At 38.7% G+C, this 22,660-nt stretch overlaps 1 protein-coding gene and 1 long non-coding RNA gene across 2 annotated transcripts in view; one reads left to right on the forward strand and one right to left on the reverse strand.

The window, feature by feature from the left end:
* The window catches only part of GPC1 (glypican 1), a 275,461-nt gene that overhangs the window by 81,517 nt on the left and 171,284 nt on the right, over window positions 1–22,660 (reverse strand). The window lies entirely within an intron of this gene.
* LOC137096510 (uncharacterized) lies at window positions 16,149–21,116 on the forward strand. Its single transcript, XR_010909512.1, has 2 exons — window positions 16,149–16,230; window positions 20,862–21,116. It is a non-coding gene; the product is annotated as an uncharacterized lncRNA (long non-coding RNA).

Genomic DNA, 22,660 nt, shown 5'->3' on the forward strand with positions numbered 1-22,660 from the left:
CCAAATGTATAGACAAAGTATGGAGTAATTGGTCACATTTAGAAGAGACAGTGACATTGGTCCATACAGGCAAATCACTGTTGAAGTCTCAGCTACAACAGTAACTGTATTCCTCTTCAATAGTGAGAATGCTTCAGAAATATAATATTTGTAAATCCTGATGCAAATTTTCCTGATCTGTATCTTCCAAACAAATGGGCAGACTGACATGTAATCCTTTGGATTTTGCTCTCCATACTTTGACAGTGTACTTCTCAATTAATCTGAAGCTGAAGTTTGGGCCTAAACCAGGTACCATTATTAGAGCAATCACAATCATAGCACCTGCAAAGTTTTCTGGGAGTGAACAAAAGGATCCCAGCTGCTGCAGTAAGAGCAGAATTGGGAGTATATACAATTGATGTCTTATCCAAGATTAGGGCATATAACTACTGAGTAAAATTGAACACCATGGCAAAAGACAGACTAACAAAACTGTGCCTGTTAGAGCAGACAAAAAATCAACATTAGACCTCTTGGCTAGTTCAATTGACAAAACACATTAGAAGTTGTGGACTTCCGATTCTGTATCCAAATCTCTTAGAAGAACTAGATCAAAAAATGGTTGCACAATGAATACTGGATATAGAAATTCAGAAAGACATTGCCACCCTCAGTAAAGCTGGCTCATTGAAATGGCTAAGTCATTTTAAACATACTTTTCAAACAGCCCAATATCTAAAGACAGAAATGCCTAAACACCTCAGGAGAGTATTTACCAAAACTAGATTTGAACAGCTGGATGCAATGGTTAAACCATCCAGGTTCCATAAAATGAATGATTTTGTGCCTGTGTACTGTCAAAGGTAGAAGATATCGCATATGTACTGTTTAGTTGTAACTTGTACAAGAAAGAGAGAAACCAATACCTCTGACCATACATTATACGAAAAACACACTGGGATCCATATATTAAAACTCCATTTTTATTGGCTGGCCAGAATGCTAAAATAACATATAAAACTGCTCTTTTTCTATTTAAAGCAACACAGCTAAGAACTGCATATTTGGAGTCGAATGGAGTAAACTGTAGAAGTGATGTAGATATTTGATTTGGATCGGGACCTTGTTACCAGCATGTTTATTTTAATTTATGTGTATGTGTTTGTCAAATGTTTTTGGCATGGCCAATGGGCTAATCAATAACATTTGAGTACTCCTACTTCTCAATTTGAGCTGTGGTGCTGGAGGAAAGTGCTGAGAGTGCCTTGGACTGCGAGAAGATCCAACCAGTCCATCCTCCAGGAAATAAAGCCCGACTGCTCACTGGAGGGAAAGATACTAGAGACAAAGTTGAAGTACTTTGGCCACATCATGAGGAGACAGGAAAGCCTAGAGAAGACAATTATGCTGGGGAAAGTGGAAGGCAAAAGGAAGAGGGGCCGACCAAGGGCAAGATGGATGGATGGCATCCTTGAAGTGACCAGATTGACCTTGAGGGAGCTGGGGGTGGTAACAGCTGACAGGGAGCTCTGGCGTGGGCTGGTCCATGAGGTCAGGAAGAGTCGGAGACGACTGAACGAATGAACAACAACAACAACTTCTCAATTAACAATACATATCAAAATGCATGCATATTTAAAAATAAAATAAAATCATAGATGCACACCCTAATAAATTATGTTTATAATTAACATTATATTAAATACAATTCAAGAATACATATTTAAATATGTACTTAGATGCAAATATCTTTACTTACCCCCCCCCCCAACCAACTACTCATATAGAAGATGATGGAACATGAAAAAAACACAAATTGACAGTTTCAGATAAATCCATGCCAGCTTAGTGGTGCCATCAGCACTTACTTGTCAGCTATGTCTGATTTTCTAGGATATGGAAGTTGAGTTCTTTAGCAAATAAATACAGAAAAAAGATTTTTAAAATTAACCACATCTATTTTCAAGATAAGTTCAAACATTACAGCAGTTTTACTGTCATGTTTTCGGTATTTATCTTTAGCAAAGTATTTATCCTATAAGTGAAATTATGGTGGTTGGAGGTGTCGCAATTTTGTGGATTCCTGTGTAAAGCACGGTTCCCTTAAGTACCTTGTCTTTCAATATGAGCCCTCTATCTTCCCAGACAAGCTCTAGTACTGTGTCTGCTAAGTGAAAATGGGATAAGTTGTTCTTTTCCAAGCAGCACAGTGTAATAACTCAGAGATGGCAAAAGCCTTTCCAGCAACTCATGCACAAAATAGGCTGAAGCCAAATGAGTGTGCGGTAATGAAGCAGATGCAGTGACAGCAAGTTGAGCGTCCCTCCTTTGGCTTCTTTCCACATAAATATTGAGTCAGTTGTTAAGGGAATTTTGCTCGACAATATGATATCACTTGGTTATTTCAGTGCTAGCTGTAGCTCATCCTTGGAAAACAAAGGCGTGTTTTTGAAATGCAGGTCATAATTTCTTGTCAATACAGCTGGGTTGGGATAGTCTCAGGAATCCATTTTATAAACTGCTCTCTTTGGTTGCTAATCCTTCCAGTGTAGTTTTGTTCAAAGAGGGAATATGATATATTTCTAGTACAATGGAATATGCTGGCATGCATTCTAAAAAGGGGAGAAGGCATGTTTTAATAGTTGCATCTTTTCAAATAAAGAAAAACATTTTCTAAAGCTGGGAACATATTTACTTCTTCTAATCCCTTTCCACACAAGGTTGCCAAAAGAAAGTTTCCTTTGCTTTAAAATGGGCCCTCCCATAACAATGAAGACATCTGATTTCAGAGCAATTATAAGCAGGAAACTGCAAAAAAAAACTATGTTAGTTTTTCTACTATTTATAATTTTATTACACTTTTTCACCTCAAGTTCTGGTTCAATCAAGCATAAAATCAAAGCCTTTCATAAAACAGTTCTAGCCCTAAAATTGTATCAATAACTACCCTGTACAGTACATAATTTTCTTCTGAATGCTAACATAAGTATACTTCTTAACTGAGGAAGATGACCATTTGGTTTCATTTTACATTTGGTTCTTTCTCTGTCCATGGTTCCAATGACCTTATTGTCCTATCTCTTCTCATTGTTATTGTATGCCTTCAAGTCTTTTCTGACTCTTGATGACCTAAAGTGAACTTGTCATAGGGTCTTCTTGGCTGAATTTAGGATTTAGAGCAGGCATCCCTTGCTTTTTTCTGAGTCTGAGATAGGTGTGACATGCTGAAACTCACACATGGGCTTCCATGGTTGAATTGGGATTTGAACTCTGGTTTCCCAGTATCCTAATCCAACACTCAAACCACCACACCATGCTGTCCCAATAATTATAGGAAAGGTAGATTCTCACAGCTAAGGGACAGTCCATCCATGAGCTAAAGGCATCTATGAAGCTTGCACCCTTTTCTTGCATTGTTCCCAACTTAGAACTGGAGCCTTGGATTTAGGTTTCTTGCTGTATGGCAAATTGACTCTCCAACTGAGTTTCAGAAGCAGTGTGTTGTACAATGAAGAAGTTAACTGTGTAAAGAACCATGTGGGTTCCAATGAAAAATGGGGTTGATTATACAGGAATTACTCAAGTAATATTTCCATTTTTTCAGAGCCTCAACCTGGACATTATCCTTCCAGTAAGACCTTAAAATTTAGTATATTCAGATTGGTTAGGATACGAAATTGGTTCTCCAAGGTAGGTCTATATAAAACAAAGTATTATCGCATAGTGATACAATAGTGTACAGAATTGGCATGTGCTTTTTCTGGTTACTCCTTCTGAAGGGTAGCCATGGTAGCCTGTTGCAGAAAATAAAACACACAAGGTCTAATTGCTTTCTAGTCTATGCTTACAAGAAACTATGCAATCTGTAAATTCATATAATGACCTTTCATTCAAAACCTATATCCAGAAAATCAAGTCTATCCTATTCCAGTTAACTAATATTAAAGGCTGTTTCAATTAAATATGGTATCTTTTAATGCTGATTAGTTAATTAAGTATGGTATCTTCTAATGCTGGTGGTAAAGAGGGTCGAAAGAGCTCAGAACGCTGCTTTATGCTATGTCAAGACAATTGGTTTATTCTGCCCAAAACTGTCAATTCTGAGCTGTCAATTAGAACTGGCTCTTCCAAAAATGTCAGGGAGGATTCGTTCCTAACCTCACCTGGAGATTGCTGACTGCCTCTCAAAAAAGTACTAACAAGGCTTTGATTTGCTGAAATAATGGGATAGGATGCACCCAAGGTGACATGGCAGTGAGAAGTAAGTGGCAAGATATGCCTTGATATATTGACTTTTTAGAGGACTGATCTTCAGTTATCCATGGATTCTTAAGAACAAACTCTCAGGAGGAATTGAGCTGGCAATAGCAACACCATGTGTAGTCCTTCAACTAATGACAGTTCTCTAATACTGTAAATAGTTTAACTGGTGGGTTACCCCTTCAACAGCATTTTAGATCATGAAAGCTGTCACTGTAAGAATGCAACTAGACAGACAATGCTATGAGATTTAGGAACCTACATGATGAGCAGGTTGAAAGAAGAGAGAGCTGTAAACCATTACTATTGTCCCATTTGTAATGTTGAAGAAAGCCTGCTCCTTGCAGTAGTCATGGACCTGAAATTTGTCCCATTAGTTTCATTCGTGTTTCCATTTCATTCTGTCCATTAGGACGGCACGAAATGGAAAGGCCCCTTCTGAATTGAAAATGCAATTGACACAAAAGGCAGGTGGGTGTGTCTTTCGGATGGATTGCGTGGGGCTTGGCAGGGCCTGCAGCTATGTACCGAGTAAGGAGCGTTCCTTACTTGATACTCAGTTGCAGGCTCTGTGTGGCCTGGGTGTGTAGGCTCAAAGTCTGCACCTGTAGGCCTTGGCGCTTTGGGCCTACGGGTGCAGGCTTCCCAGCCTACGTACCTGGGCGTGGCAGGGCCTGCAGCTGAGCATCAAGTAAGGAGTGCTTCTTGCTTGGTGTTAGCTGAAGGCCCTGCCAGGCTCGGGTAGGTAGGCCCAAAGCCTGCACCCATAGGCCCAGGTGCTTTGAGCTTATAGGTAAAGTCCCCGTCCATCAAATGTATAGAAAAACGAAACGAAAAACAAATATCCGATTTCGGGAGGTTCAGATGAAAACGAATTGGGGCCCCCACTGAAAGCCGAACACAAAATGGATCAAGGTAAGTCCTGAATGCAACAACAACAACAAAACTTTATTTATATACCGCTCTATCTCCCCAAGGGGACTCAGAGCGGTTTCCAAGCAACATAATCAATACATACAAAGTAAACAGCATAAACATAAAATTAACAAGACAACATAAGCATAAAAAATCACAACAGCACATATATATTTAAAATAATCCTGCCTGTTCAAGTTGGTGGGAGTGGAAGGAGGGCCTCCCCGGAAGATCTTAAAGTTCACACCGGTTCATAGAGAGAGATGCAATCACGAAGATAGGCGGGGCCCAAACTGTTTAGGCCTTTATAGGTCAGAACCTGCACCTTGAATTTGGCTCGGCAGCTTATCGGCAGCCAGTGAAGGCGTTTTAAAAGGGGCGTTATATGCTCCCTATAGCTAGCTCCAGTAAGGAGTCTGGCTGCCACCCGTTGTACCAGTTCGTGCTTCCGGCCCATCTTCAAGGGCAGCCCCAGGCAGAGTCCAATCTGGATGTAACCAAGGCGTGGACCATGCTGGCCAAGTCAGACATCATGAGGTATGGTCACAGCTGGCGCACAAGTTTGAGTTGTGCAAAGGCCCTCCCAGCCACCGCTGACACCTGAGCATCAAGTGACAGCATTGAGTCCAGGAGGGCTCCCAAGCTACGGACCTGCGCCCTCAGAGTGAGTGTGACCCCATCAAGCACAGGTTGCCACCCAATACCTCGGTTGGCTCCATAACTGACCAGGAGGACCTCTGTCTTGTCTGGATTATGCTTCAACCTGTTAGCCCTCATACAGTCCATCACAGCAATCAGACACTGGTTCAGGGTCTGGGAGGCTTCCTTGGAGTTTGGTGGAAATGAGTATTAGAGTTGGGTGTCATCTGCATACAGATGCACCCAACTCCAAAACTCTGGATGACCTCACCCAGTGGTTTCATGTAGATATTAAAAAGCATGGGGGAATAGAATGGAACCTTGTGAGACCCCACAGGTCAAAGGTCATGGGTCCAAGCAGGTATCCCCCAGCTTCTCCAACTGGGAGAGACCCTCCAGGAAGGAGCTGAGCCACTGTAGAGCAATGCCTCCCAAGATCTGAGCTGCCCCAGAAGGATACCATGGCCAATGGTATCGAAAGCTGCTGAGATATCAATGAGAACCAACAGGGTCACACACACCCCCCTCTCAAGTTCTCCTCAGAGGTCATCCATTAAAGCAACCAGAGCTGTCTCAGTACCATGGCCAGGTCTAAAACCAGACTGCAAGTCTACTGTGGAGTCTTTCTGTGTATGGATGGAGCAGGCATCACCTTGCGCTTTGCTTCAGGCAACACAATTTTCTAGATCTAGCCATGACTAGGCCATTTGCTTCTACTCCTTGATGGATACATTTATCAGGAAAATAGCACTCTGGGTATAACTCATTATAAAGATGGGATTTAACAAGCAATATTATATTACTTCAAAGACTGGTCTTAACTAAAGCCATAAAATAAATGGAAGTAATTTTTAAAAGAAAGTTTTATACCATTTTAACAGTTAAAAACAAAACTCCACTGCACCAAAGGCAATCAATGTGTGTGTGGTCCCTATTTTAAGGTCTAGCCTCCTCTCACTGCTCTGCGTCTAGAGTATTTCCATCTTGGTGAAAGCTACTCTGTTGTGTGTTTGGAACATGCTGACTGTGGTTTGCTCTGAGGCCTGCCAACACCCAACTGAGAGCAATAATATGCATCAGATGAAGAATTAAAGGTGTCATCCAATTTTTGTTCTTGTGGCTTTTTTCACTTCCCCTGTTTCAGAGTTATTACAACCATCAGGCAGGCACAGAGGACTTTTGATCCATGGATATTTTGTAATCTGAGCTGCTTGCACTTACCTAACAGACTATGGGGTGTTAATATGAGCAACACTGGCAACAATGTGCCAAAGACCACAGACTATCAGAAATAGGTCCCAATCACCACCATCATCATTATCACCATTCTTTGCCACAATGGTGGGACTTGAGGAAGCTTATGGAAATGCAAAGAAATACAGTTTAAAGTATTTTCAAAACACAATAAAATCTATAAAATGCCACAGTTAAAATGCAATTAAGTAAACCACAGAACCAAAATCTTCTAAAAGACAAAGACATAAATTAGGAAAACAGCAGGCCAGTATCATTATCATTAAAAGCCTTTGCGGCTACATCTACCAAACTTGTATCAAGTACAAAATCCAAGTGATTTTATTTGCAAATTCTTCACAGTGAGATGGTTTGAGTTCTCCTGCGATCCAGGGTGTGAAAAGCCTCAAACCATCCAAAACAGTACTGCTGGGTGGCTCTTTGCAATGCGTGGTGGCAGAGAAAAAAGATGTCTTTGTTGCCTACAGTGCCACAGCGCTGGCTTTCAAATAGGTCTCAGCCTGTGTTCAGTTGGACTCGCTCTGAGTTTTCTGCTCAGCATCCTCACATCACTCATTTTATTGCTTTCAGTTCCTTAGGGAATTCAAGTTTTCCAACTCAAACAACTTTAGCTACTGTTTCTTGGTAAGTTCAAAATTCCAATGAGAAAGTTAAAACAAAAATATACATATTCACTATACGGAACCAAAACTCACTATAGGTTGAGCATTCCTTATCTAGAATTCTGAAATCTCAGACACAGAGAGTCGAAGTTACAACCAAGGTAGGTTCTATGGGTTTGTTCTTAAGGTGAATTTGTTTGGGACAGGTACAATTTTAAGTATAACTCAAGTCTGTTTGTTTTGCTGTCTGTGCCCCTGTTCAGATGATTTCACTTCTCTTCCTGTCATTGTAATCATTGGATTTGGGGGGGGGGGGGGGAAGGCTTGTTGTGGAAGCAAGGATTGGTGATAAAGCTTCAGTGGATACACCTTTCCCCCATGATAACTCTGAGGGCTGAGAAGGGTGGTATACAAATATAGTAAATAAATAAATAAATAAATAAATAAATAAATTTCCCTTCTGAGGGGTAGATTTCACTCACTTTCTGTTGAACAACCCCTGCTGTTCACTATGAGTTGTTTGTAAGTCAGACGATCATAACTCAGGGACTGCCTGTACTTCAACATTGTCTGTATGGGTTGCTGAGATAGTAAGACCTTTGTTTTTTGATGGCTCATTGTATACAAACTTTGTTTTATGCACAAAATTATTAGAATATTGTGTATAAATGTATTTTCAGACTATGTGTTTTAGGTATATATGGAATATAAATGGATTTTGTGTGTAGACTTGGGTTCTATCTCCAAGATATCTTGTAATTTATATGCAAGCATTCCAAAACCTGAATATATCAACATTTTAATCCCAAGGATTTCAGGGAAGGGAAATTCAAACTCAATTTTTCAAATGTATGAGTCTCTACTACCACTGTCTTGAAACACAGAACCCTTAACATCCTAAATCAAAGCAAGAAAGTGGTAAAATAATGTGTATTAATTTACATACGGCAAAGTTGTGCCTGAATTCCTGGAACATTGTGGCTAGTCACACTCTAGAAACTAGACAGACAATTAATTTCAGCTGGTATAAGAAGCTGTGTCTAGCTACAGAAAACGAATACTATTCTACAACATAGGTCAAGAAGAGCTAATGCAAAACACTTCATTGTGAGAGAGAACAGTTGTATTTGAATAAATGTTAATTCAGGTAAATACACATCTAAATACACTATAAATCAAATTCTGTGGTAACATCCTTAATGTAATGTGACAAACATCTCTCATTGGAAAAATTGTGAGAAAAACTATTTTTCCTCAGTCTTGTAGCTCATTTATTCCCGTCCCTTTCTCTCTGGGATCGCTTCCCTTGGCAAATGTTATTTCCATTCCAATCATGGGTGGGCTCCTTATACTAAAAAAGCAACAGTCCTGTTGAATCCAAGCAAGACAAACTATAAGATAAATGATCTATGATGATAGGATTGACTGCTAGTAAACTTGGCTGTTGTGTATAGAAACCAAACCATCAAGAATAAATTACTGGTGAACATAACTATGTTAGTTCTTTATTAGCTCTTCTTCACATTAGGCAAAAAAGATATTGTGACTGTTACTAAAAAGTAAAAGCAAAGAGAAAGCAATAAGAAGTTTCAGCAACAGCTGGATGGTAACAGATGTGAGGAGAGGTGCCATTTAGAAATACCTTCAACTAATCCTACTACTTTAAAACTAGCCTTTTTAAAGGATGTCCAGTAGTCACATTGTTTTATGGCACATTTTAGCAAACCTCATCCTGCACTCTTCCTTTAACACTGAATCAATATTTTACAGGTTGACACATGCAATTAATGCCCCTGTATTATCTGAAATGTATAATTGTATTTTTTTCCTCCTTAATTTTAGAGAGAGAGAAACTCCAACAACCCCGAACATGCAATTTAATGTTATTTAAGGTTTGTAGTGCAGATGTTTAGAATGTGAACTTAGGTTACAGCTGTTTGGCTTTTACTGCGCCTGAGGTGTGGCACTACCCACCCACCAAGATTTAGAAGATTACGAGTTTCCAGCTCCTTCTTCATTCCTGCACTGATGCAAGGCAGAGGCTCTTTACTTGTCAGGGATTAAAGGCTCAAGGAAGCAAAATTCTTAGTGTTGGCTTGAAAACCAAATACAGAAAACAATATCTTTTCCATGCTCAAGGCAGAGGAGGACCACTTTCAAATAGTGAAGAGAAACAGATTTTATTTCAAAGGCAAACATATGACAATATTTACTGGACCTCTTTAAAGTATTTATCATCTCTAAACATAAGACTTTGACAACTTGCTCATCAAGATATTGTAATATTGGCCATCATATTAATTCTTAATGTGCCTACAGATCGATAATTATCTAGATCTATATTGCCCGCACACACATACTAATGAAGATTACATGTTCCTACTAAACTAGTAATTCATACTTTCAAAACATGTGATCATGCTAAAAGGAACCAATTTGTATTACAGTATATTCAGATCAACTCATTCTGGTATATACTGCCAACTCACATGACCAGTGACTCAGTCTTAAGTCTGCAGCACAATGATACTATTCTGAATAGTTGTGACACAGAGAGACTGTTGGTTTATATGAGCTGAGTAACTGCTTTTGTCCTGTTTCATTGCATCATCAAGATTTATGGTCCTGAGTATTTGCAGGTTTTGTTGTATAAAACCACACTGTAGTACCAGCCACTTATAGTGTTTATCAGATTACGAGTTTGTCAGCTATTCCAGAAAAGTTGGATTGATGAGCATTTTTCAGTTAAAAGGGCAACAAGACTGATATGAGGTAAAACATATGAAGAAAGGTTGAAGAAACTGGTCTTGTTTGGCTTGATTGAAAGCAGATTGAAGAGTGACATGATTATATTTTTAAAATATTTCAATGGCTGTCACAAAGAAGTGGGTGCAGGCCTGTTCTCTGCTGTCCCAAAGGATAGGACCAAGGTCTAATGTATGAAGTTAGTGGATAATAGATTTTGACTAGACATTACAAGGAATTTCTTGACAATAAGGTTGGTTTGGCAATGGAACCACTTGCCTATAAAGATGGCAGGGTCTCCTTCTTTGAATGTCTTCAAAAGGAGTCTGCACAGCTAGTTTTCTGTACATGCCTGATACAGTTGTTTTATTTAGAATAGAGCAAACACCACACTAATTTTGGACTTCCATTGATATCCATATATTGACAGAGGTCCATGCATGTTTTTTTAATAACAGGGTTGGAGAATATGTAGTTCTCCAGAATCATCTCCTAGGAGTCCTTACAATTGGCTACTGTGGCTTATGAGAGTTGCAGTCCAGCAACTTCTAGAGGACCACAAGTCATTTACATCTGTATCACAGTAAATTATTGTTGTGTGTAATGTGTGCTTGAGCAATTAGTAAAGTTCTAATGTCTGAGATATAATCCTTCTACACAACCTGCTGGAAGAGCTTTTGGATACTCCCAACAATGGTACTGATAGGGTGTTCATTCATTCAGTAGCGGTCTCTTATGTCAGTGCCATTCCTAACAGCTTCTAACACGGGTAAATTTATACACCTCATTCTGATTCTGTTGCTTTGGAGTACAGCTTCCATTGATATGAAGAATGAAAAATCAAAGCCAAGATCACACTTAACTGATCTATAGAGGCTCATTCATAGAACATGGTAAAAAAAACAACAACCCAAAACCCAACAAAAACCCTGATTTCAGATCTATTTAACATGAGATATGTTTAGCTCTCAATACATTATATAATTTGACAGTATATAGATCTCTCCTTCATTCATATATATAAATGTGTGTACACACACACACTCACAGAGCATGAAAGGGCCAAAGAAACTGCAAACGTCTGGCACTTCAGAACATGGGTGGGCATAAGACAGCGATATATGTGAGTTCTGAGAAATAATAAAAATATAATTATGGTTTCTTAAAAAGTGTACCAGAATTCATTTAGTAGCCACTGGGATATTCACTAGGGTATTGCAGGTTAAATTGCTTGGAACTCATAAGCCAGAAGAATGCCAAGTCCTACTAATATGAACATCTTGAATGTATTAGTAGCAGTACAAGCAATCTGAACTTTCAGTTTTCAGAGGAATTTAATATTTCTTTGCCCTCCCTTTATAAATGAGAACAAAGAAAACATCCAGTTGTGCAACATCAATAGGCTTCTGAAGAGTTACTGATTATTGTAAAATATTATACAGTGGTTTTATTTTAATTTTCCACAATGAGACATTTTTATAAGAAGTAATATTCCCAGTGAGCTCTCTGGGAAATTCTTGACCTGTACCCTGCTAATTTCACTTTAACCACAACACAAACCTGCCTTTGGAAACTTCAAATAGGGTAATTGTTGAACCCATGACTTTTTTTTCTTCCTCTAAAATGATTAAAATCTTTCCTCCAAAAGACCCCTTACATGAATTGTATTAATGAATGCAATCATTTTCAGTAAAAAAAAAACAAAAAAAAACCTAAAATTTAGTGTACTGACATTTTATTCTTGAAGGACTTCAATGTCTTTGCTTTCTTTTTGGTACTGACTCAATGGCCTACTAGAAAGGTACCCTTTAGTATAGGCTGCCCCATTTGAGTTGATCAAGTTGTTGGAGAGGAGTTCTGGAAACCACCCACCATGTTATATTCCCACAGTGCCCTGGAGTGATGTTATATTAGGCATTCCAGATCTAGCTTAACATAGTGGGTGGTTTCCTAGACTCAGATGCTGTCATCAGATAAGTCTATTGGCAGGTGGGAAGGACACAGTGTCAAAGCCAGTGAGTCCAGCTGGGGCATTCAGGCCTCAGCAACTGCCTGAGGGTGGCAGGTGTTGATGTCAGCTGTGATCTCAAAAAGGTAAAATATCTCCATGTCTTTGAAGGACACAATAAAAATCAACTTTATAAGAAAGCGTAAAGGCATTATTCTGGGTGGCAGCAAGGATGGAAGTAGCAGCCAACTGGAAGTCTATCAATGAACTTCCTATTACAAAATGATACAAAAGGCTTTGGAAAGTAACCTTAAAAGACCAAAGAAGCAAACAAGTGGAGACCAAAAAAGCCCCCCCCCCCGAACTAGCCAAGGAAACATCTATGCCATTTGGTATATTTATAGAGTACACAAACTAATAGAGGAATGCTACACAATCTCCCTTAGCACTGTAACTTATAGTGAGAACTTTTATGTTAATACTTCAACCATTCAAAATGCCCCCTGAATATATACAAATCTACTAATTCTTCTTGATATGTTTCCTTCTTAGGTTTTACAAAAATCAGTAATTAGTGCATAATTTCTTCACTTAGTTTATACAGTTCTCTTCAAGTGCACTATTTCACTCTTAAATCAATGTCAGTTATCAGGTGATTCTACACAGTCTCAGTATAGCAATTTAGCTTTGGAAGTTATTTTCCCCATCAACTAGAAAGCTTCTTTCCTTGTAGTCCATCAGTTTCCAAAACTCAGGGTTATTGAAAAACTGGTTGCATGCCACTATAGAGCTTCAATGAAGTGGGGCATCTTCCCTCAGCTGCTTCCATCCCCTCTGCACTCCGAAGATGGCAAAGCTTGCATCTCCAAAGCTCTAGGGATGGGTAATGGACATTTGTGTGCTTGCCTCCCATGCCAGGGAGGCAATCTGCATTGAGGGTGATGTCCCATACCTGGGGATCACCAGATCCAGCTCATCCCTTCCATCAGAGCTGCTAGAAGGGAAAGCCATATGGCACCACATCCAAACCCACGTTTGCATTTTTAATTTAGACATTGGAATAAAATTTCAAATTAAATAAAAATAATTATAATAAATACAATAATGTAAAAGCAAGAGCTAGAGCTATGATAATAGCAAATAAGTGTTATGCTGCTAACAAAGGAGATAAGAAAATCATTTTTTTAAAAAGGGATACACTTTAAAATTTCTGTTAGAGCAAGCGTTCCCATAACATCACAGTGAATTAGCTACAGACCACTCTGTGTGTACACAGAATATTGAATCATGCAATGATTTTAACTTCCTGCAGAAATATGTGGTTCCTGAGGGGAGGCATTAGTGAAAAAGAGTGAGAATCATGAAGTACTCACCAATTAGAATAAGCTACTATTCATTCTTACCTAACAAAGGATGCTAGATTAAATCCTCATTTAGGAAAGTTTTAGCATGGATTTGTACTTAATCACAGAAGTGCAGACTAATTTTTCTTCAGATCCATGGCTTTGGTCTAACAGGGTCTTGACAAATGGCTTGCCCAAGAAAAGTCTAATATTAGGACTCTTCTACACCCACCTCCCCTTCATCATCAATGAAAGCTTTTAGGACCAATGTGTTGTCGAAGGCTTTCATGGCCAGAATCACTGGGTTGCTGTGAGTTTTCTGGGATGTATGGCCATGTACTAAAAGCATTCCCTCCTGACGTTTTGCCTACATCTATGGCAGGCATCCTCAGAGGTTGTGAGGCCTGTTGGAAACTAGGCAAGGGAGGATTCTATATTAGTGGAATGTCCAGGGTGTGAGATAAAACTCTTGTCTGTTGGAGGCAAGTGAGAATGTTGCAATTGGCTACCTTGATTAGCATTAAGTGGCCTTGTAGCTTCAAAGCCAGACTGCTTCCTGCCTCACTTGCCTAGTTTCCAACAAACCTCTCAATTTTTGACGATGGCTGCCACAGATGTGGGTGAAATGTCAGGAGATAATGCTTCTGGAACATGGCCATACAGCTCAGAAAACTCACAGCAGCCCAGCTTTTAGGACCCTTTGGTTTCAAGCTATGCACAGAGCACAGGTGAAAAAGGTAAAGGTAAAGGTAGTTCCCTGACATTAAGTCCAGTCATGTCTGACTCTGGGGTGTGGTGCTCATCTCCATTTCTAAGCCGAAGAGCCAGCGTTGTCCGTAGACACCTCCAAGGTCATGTGGCCGGCATGACTGCATGGAGCGCCGTTACCTTCCCGCCGGAGCGGTACCTATTGATCTACTCACTTGCATGTTTTCGAACTGCTAGGTTGGCAGAAGCTAGGGCTGACAGCGGAAGCTCACGCTGCTCCCCGGAATCGAACCTGCGACCTTTCGATCAACAAGCTCAGCAGCTCAGTGCTTTAACCCACTGCGCCACCGGGGGCCCCACAGGTGAAAAAGAGATGTGCAAATAGGGTCTAGTGCATTTAGGATCACAACATAATAGATGACATAATGCTGTATTCCTCCTATGGCAGTTTTGGAGTTGGGATTCTCAAAAGTGGCTATATATTTTTGAGCCCAACATGTCAACGACTTAAATCAAGAAATAGTTTTCTAAGATCTTCAGAGACACTCGCTGGAACACCTCAGAAAGCAAGAGTCCAAAAGTGGCAGGCGCAAACCCAGAACCTCAATCAGTGGCTGATACCAAATGAGAGGCTCCTCCCTGGGCACACAGGAAACTGGGCGACTTGGCAGGCGCTGAACAGACTGTGCTCTGGCACCACGAGATGCAGAGCCAACTTTAAGAAATGAGGCTACAAAGTGGAATCCACGACATGCGAGTGTGGAGAAGAGCAACCTACAGATCACCTGCTGCAATGCAACTTGAGCCCTGCCACATGCACATTGGAGGACCTTCTTGCAGCAACACCAGAGGCACTCCAAGTGGCCAGCTACTGGTCAAAGGACATTTAATCAACTACCAAGCTTGCAAACTTTGTGTTTTGTTTGTTTGTTTGTTTAAAAAATGCAATGCAACTGTTTGGTCTTCCCCTGACACGATAAATAAATTTGAGCCCAACAAGTTTTTTTTGTTTTTGTTTACTTAGAAAGATGCTTTGTTTGTTGTCATAGCACATACAGTCATACAAAATCCAGATATGTGTTCGGCCGAAGATGGCATAATGCTACAAAGACCAATTATATCAAGATGATATGTTTCATCCCCATGGCCTTTAATGTATTCCCCTTTCTATTCCTTTGCTTTGAGCTTCCCTAATTCTGAGATCCAGAGATTGAAATTACACTGCCCAAGCTATGTTTACATAGAGACAAATACATATAATGTTAAATTAGGCTCCAAAGCAAAGCTGTATTGCCTCTTAACATTTTTTTTGTTTTCTGTCACAAAACAGAAAAGACACCATCTCAATTATGAAGATATATTTAACCACAAATAGTTGTCACTGACCACTGAAACCGAGAGCATATCTCGATAATGATATATGGACAAAATGCTATGGGTTAGATCTTTATAGAGATTGGATCTTTATAAAGAGACAAGAATCTCAGACTAAAATGGGGAGGATGAAAATAATCAAGACACACATAGACATAGACATATTTCTCTTTCTGTGTGTGTGTCTATGTAGTGAGAAGAATGTGGTTTTTACAGTAAAAAAGGTTAGTATCCATATGCAGCACAAATTAAAGCTCAGAGGTAGCTCTAAAGCGACAACTAACAATTACAACAAGGAGGTTACAGCAAAAAACCATGTTTAGCTTTATTTAGAGTCATTACAAGCCTTTAATTTAACATGGATCTATTTTCAGTTTCATTCTAGGTCACAGAATCAAGACCAGTTCTGCTGCTACGTATATAGTACAGTGGGTCATTCACAGATGTCATTTTTCTGGAGGTAACGTATGATGGCAAGGAATTTAAATACACCATTCATCAGCTTTGGTGCTTTTCTTACTTCCAACATCTGAATTTCTTTCTTTCACTGCTCCTTTCACTTTCTCACTCCATAGATTGGTGTAAACCTGAGCTGGAAACACATCACTGTCTTAAAATGGGGGATAGACCTTCGGCTCCTAAGCAAGAATCTGTGTGAAATAGCTGGCCTGTGCATGAATGCCACACACAGCCTTTGAGACCTCCAAGTGCAGCCTATGGGATGCTCCCAGAAGCCCATTATACAAACCAGACCCTTGCCAATAAAATTTAATATTTTTTGGCTGATTTGGAGGAGATTTCTTCTGGTTTCAACCCACTTCAAATCCACCCAAACTACATAGGAAACACAGCAGTTTGCTCTTTAAACTCCCTAGCCTCATCAAACTTCCTCGTATTCAGAGAAGAAAGAAGAAATAGCTGAAAATCCAATGAAATGACAGCCAGAAGTGACATCATATCACTTCAAGTACTCTGAACTGTGCAAGAAGGGATGGTAGTGGTGATGGTAGTGGTGGTGGTGGAGAGAGCGAATAGTCCTCTATCTTGTTTAAAGTTACCTGTCGCTGTAGTCAGGTTGCAATTTCAGGATAACCCCAATACTTGAGTTACACCCCACAAAAGTTGATATTACATTTCTCATACCTAAATTTGATCAATGGTGTGAGTTTTCTGGAAAAAAAACAGACCTAGAAAATTTCACTTCTCTGAAAGACTTTCCAACACTTTAAATAAAATAATTTATACATGTTTAGTTTAAATGTTATACTCAAAAGACATCTAAAGCTTTAGATGAAAATCAGTTTATTGGGATATTTATCATAATGTAAGAAGACTATCCTATACATCCCTTATGTTGACAAAAATGAAGACATATCAAAGGACATGTTTAAAGGACACAAATCTATATATCTCAAATCAACAATGTAACTTTCTTTTTCTGTAGTACTGTAGTTTTTTTCACTTACTCTGTGTATTACTTTTCAATTCCATTTCAAATGAAAGGATGATTTTGTTTAGCAACAAAGACAACTATAAATTTATATAAATAGATAAATATGTGTATATGAATAATGTAGAAACATTTCCACAAATAGGATATACTACTTTATCACACTAGAGAATGAATTCACTTTAAATCCAGTTTGTGCCTCTTGCAGAATTATGGGGTTTGTAGTTTAGTGGGGCTGTTAAAAGCTCCTCCCTAAACTACAAACCCCAGAATTCTGCAGGAGGCAGCAACCAAATTGTAAGTGGATTACTTCTGTAGTGTGATGAGGTTCATAAGTAGTGGAAGAAAATTCACAGAACTACACAGAAAAGCCATTGAAATCCACAAGCATGTGGACAATTTCAACAGAAACCATGAAAATGAACAAAATCTGGCTACCGGTATAAAAATACTCTAAAATTATAACAGCAGAACAACACTCAGACACAGGGAAACTCCAGAGAGGAAACAATCAGGGACAGCTAATCACCTCTCAACAAAAGATTTTCCCAGGTACTAACAAGCCACACCAAAAAACTGCCAGGCCATCAAATGCTAATCAAGGTGGCGAGTTGAAACATTCACACCTAGCTCCAACAGACAAGAGTTCTTTGTCCCACCCTGGACATTCCACAGATATATAAACCCAATTTTCCTAGTTCCAATAGACCTCACAACCTCTGAGGATGCCTGCCATAGATGCAGGTGCAACGTCAGGAAAGAATGCTTCTAGAACATGGCCATATAGTCCAAAAAACCTACAACAACCCAATTCACAGAATATTTCCCACCCTACACTTGTTACACCACTTTCCAGTCCCAATGGATTTACATTTACCATTCAGCATCTGATTCAATGAGTTTACTTTATCTGAGACTAGCAACTTTATTTAAGCCTTAAGTTTTAGATATCACAAGACTCGGATGAATATGCACAGAACGGGATCTTCTTTGTGTGACTCAATGAGCTATATTCAATACGTCTTGCATTTATTTCAGGTTGTTGTGTTGACATAAAAGACAATGCAGAATTATGAATTGTCAGAGCAACCACTGTGTTTGATGAAAATGCACGCCAAGTGAATAACTCTGGACTACTCTATTTTCTAATGCAGGAGAAACCAAAATCTTAATAAGAGAACATTAACATGACTTTTGCACAGAAAAAATGGCCAAGCATTTCATTATTATTTTCAAAAAATGCTCTTGCTCTCAAATGTCTCCTTCTCCTTTCTGCTAATGTACTTCTCACGGATATTGCTTTTTAGAGGATGCTTCCTGGCAAATAAGTGAGGGCTTTTTTTTTGCTATTGTGCATGCAGGCATATAATTATTTATAATGGCTATAAATGGTTGGGATCCAAGAGGATACTCTCTACCATTTTATCTGCAGATATCGATGCATTTTAATGAGTATTTTAATTAATAGGGGGTTTTATGCAGTTTTTAAGTACATCTGTTTTGTGTTATTGGCATTGTTGCTGTTTACAATTGTGTGTTTTCCTGTATTTCTTTTATGTATTCTTCTATGTTTTACTGTATTTGTATATTCCACTGCACTACCGTGTGCCTGTAAGCCTCCCCAAGTCCTTTTCAGGAGATGGTAGTGGGTTATAAATAAAGTAATCAATTATTATTATTAATAAGCCTCTTTCAGTAGCAGCTTACCTCTCCACACCACACATCATCACCAAGAGTTTCCTAACTTTCAGCATCTGCTTTTCAGTGGACTTGTGTGCCTTCAAGTTGTTTCCAAATTATGGCAACTCTTAAGGTGAATCTATCATGGGATTTTCTATCCAAGATTTATTCAGAGGAATTTTTGCCATTGCCTTCCTATGAAATAGCGGGACTGTGAAATGCCCAAGGTCAACCGTGAGTTTCCATGGACAAGTGGGGATTTGAACCTGGGGAGACATTAAACATGATATTTATTTATTTACTTATTTATGACATTTCTATCCCGCCTTTCTCCAGCCTGGAGAAAAGGAGCACATTTCTAAATCTCATGGTAAAAAGACTGAAATGTCATTCCCCCACAGATTTTTTTAGACCAATCACTTTTAATTGAGAGTCATCAGGGCTAGTTTGAAACATTTGGAATAATCAACAATGCAATCAAGGACTTGAATATCCAAGCACTAACAGGAATGATGATATTCCCGGTGAATTATATACCACAATTTTATGTCTAAAAACCAAACAAATCTTGACAAACCGCTTTCAAACAACATCTTTGGGGAGTAACTAAAATATGAAGTATGTTTTGATATGATGATCTTTCCTAGAACTGAGTCTCAACCAGCTTTTGTTCATGTCTCTCAGGAATTATAGTACTTAGATTCCTCAAAGAAAAGGATAGCAGCATGCCATTTATGATGGTAGAAATTATTTATAAAAATATACTCAACAAAAAGCAATTACAGTCACTTTAAAAAGGGCCTGTAGAAATACATCACACATCATGGCTGGGTAGTACTCTATACTGTAAATATTTTAAGATATGTTAATTTAGCTCAGCTAAAATGTAGTTTGTCTTTCTTGTCTCTCGCTAGAAATAATGCTGAAATATCTGACCACACGCAGTTGAGAGAGATTTACTAAGGCATTTAAATATCATGGCTTACATCCAATGCTATCCTTCCACTCAGAGATGGGGCTTTGAATAATGGACGATTCCATAAACTGTAAATGGTGGGAGAAGGGGGGGGGGGGACAAATGTTGGTTCTCCTTCCCTCTCCAACCCTTTCCCAAAGTCTGTTCAGGAAGTTGGAGGACCCTATGAACACCATGCGTAATAGTTAGGAAACTGCAAGAGGAAGTAGGGGAAATCAGTTTTGCACTTTCCATATGTGTAAGCTTTTGGTGGCTCAATGAGGTTTCCATGAAAAGAGGGACAAAATTATATACTTAGATTACCGCTTCTATGCAAAATTTCTCAAAACATTCTGGCGCATATGGTAAAGAACAACATGCAGCTCTCTCCTATAACAGCTCTGGTTTTTACTATACGTATACTACAAGGGTTAATTAAGCGTAACTGCACAGGATAGCCCAAAAATGATAATATTGTTTGAATTTTCCTGTTCTCCCAAATCAGTTGTAGAAATAATCCAAATAGTGAAAGTCACACAATGCCTTTATTTGACTCTATTAAAAAGCTCAAAAGTAATCAGCAAGTGTTGGCTAAAATCAGCCTGCCTTTACAATTTCTGAATGATCTAGGACCTAAGGCAAAACAAGTGCTCATGCAACGCACTCGAGATATGTATGCTCAACTAGACCTAGCAAGCATAGGTTGGTCTTCTACCACAATGTTTTTAGCTTCCCACAAAATAAATATTCATTTAGAACACTATCTGACTATCCACTTCTGTTACCCTTAAGAAGAATATATTCTAGGGTTAGGTTTGAACAACTCGGTATTATGATGCAAACCGGGCGTTACTGTAACATCCCAAGAATTAAGAGATTCTGTGTATGGGGAGAACAAACAGTGGAAGATATTGAACATTTCTTAATTGACTGTCCAGCATATGCTGAACTGCAATACAGATATTTACATCCACAGATATTTACATCCAATATTATCCAACTGCAGGTCCCCCAACAGAAATGATCTTCTGACATTCCTCTTGCAAGAACAAGAAAGATCCACCATAATCAGAGTAAGCCTTTTTATTCTGAAAGCTATCAAGAAAAGAGCACATTTCCTGAAAGAAGAACCAGGACAATAAGACTGACTGTAAATAGAAGGTCAGCTGCTGTCCTCTCCTTTTTGCCTTGTATTTTATTGGTGTTGTATTTTGAAATGGTCATATGACTAGTCAAATAAATAATTATTATTAGTCAGCAAGTTTTTGAGTTCGGCAAAACAACTCCTCAGGCTTGTTGAGAATTACAATACTTGAGTTCACGAGGGGGGGGGGGGAGGGGGAGAGAGAAAGATTCCTTGCAAATGTTTGCGTAGTTTGCACAATGTTATGGTCTTGAGATGTAAATTGTGGAGAATACTTTGTTCAAAAATGAAGCAGTTCATTATTTTAATCAGAAACATTGCCAAATCTAATGAAAAAAAAAGAGAGGCAGGAATGAATTGTTTGGCCCCTCACATGTTGCTGAATAGCCCTTCTCATCATCCTTCTCCTTTGCTTATGCTGGTTATGTCAAATTGTAGTTTGATGCAATGAACTAAATCTTTCCCACCTGCAACTTGAGACATGATTTAGCAAAAAGTGAAGCAGTTTCAGCCGGACTCTATTCATCGCCTTTGGACTCTATGTTTCTAAAGGGTTCAGGTGTTCAGACTGGCTAGATTGTGGTCATTATGTCTATGTACCGTAGATACACACACACACACACACACACGCATATATATATATAAAATTATAATTATAATAGTGGCACTATATAAGAGGATGTGAAGCACCTTAACTTCCATATACAAAAGAGTCAGAGAAGTAATTTATCCCTATTTTAATTAGTAATCGTAGCTCCCCTTCCAAGTGAGATTAATATTGATTAAAAATAAATGTTTAGTATAGGGGCACTATAATAAGAGGTTAGTGGTATGAAGTATTTTAACTTTCATATACAGAAGAGTCTGAGGACCCTTTCCACACAGCCATATAACCCAGAATATCAAGGCAGATAATCCACAATATCACTTTGAACTGGGTTTTCTGAGTGCCATATAATCCAGTTCAAAGCAGATAATGTGGGATTTTACACAGCTGTGTGGAAGGGGCCTGAGATATAATTTATCCCTATTTCAATTAGTAATCATAGCTACCCTTCCAATTGAGATTAATATTGATTAAACTATACACTTGCAGGCGAATGCTTCTGAAGGTGAATCTGATGTTTAAATTATAAAGGCTTTGAACATTTTTGAAGATCTTCAAATTTTAGATGCTAAAGCCTAGCCTTAAAAAAAATCTTTACTTTCTCTAATTCATTTTGGCCAATCCATTTCACAAGTATGTATTGCCAGGAACATACTGAAAAAAGTGGGTTGGTAACATAAATTATTTTTTTTAGTTCTCCAACCAAAATCAGTTAATTCTACCATTTCCAGCTAGGAACTATAAGAAAATCTTTAGATAGTGTTACTAACACTGTATTATTATGTGCATCTACTATACTTAGAAGTAAATCTTCTGAATTCAAAGGAATTTATTTCCAGGAAACTGAGCATAGAATTGTAGTTATATATAATTACTCAAAAGTAAACTGAGCATGATCAAAAAGACTTAACTGTCCAGTAGATATGTGTATGATTATAACCTTACAAACTTTATAGAGCCTGTAAACTAAATTTTTCATCGTTCTTCTAAAAGCTTTCTATTTCAAGAAGGAATCAGAGAAGACAGAAGTGTAATAAGTAGTGCGGCTGTAACC

The sequence above is a fragment of the Anolis sagrei genome, chromosome 3, assembly GCF_037176765.1.
Source record: "Anolis sagrei isolate rAnoSag1 chromosome 3, rAnoSag1.mat, whole genome shotgun sequence".
Taxonomy (NCBI): domain Eukaryota; kingdom Metazoa; phylum Chordata; class Lepidosauria; order Squamata; family Dactyloidae; genus Anolis; species Anolis sagrei.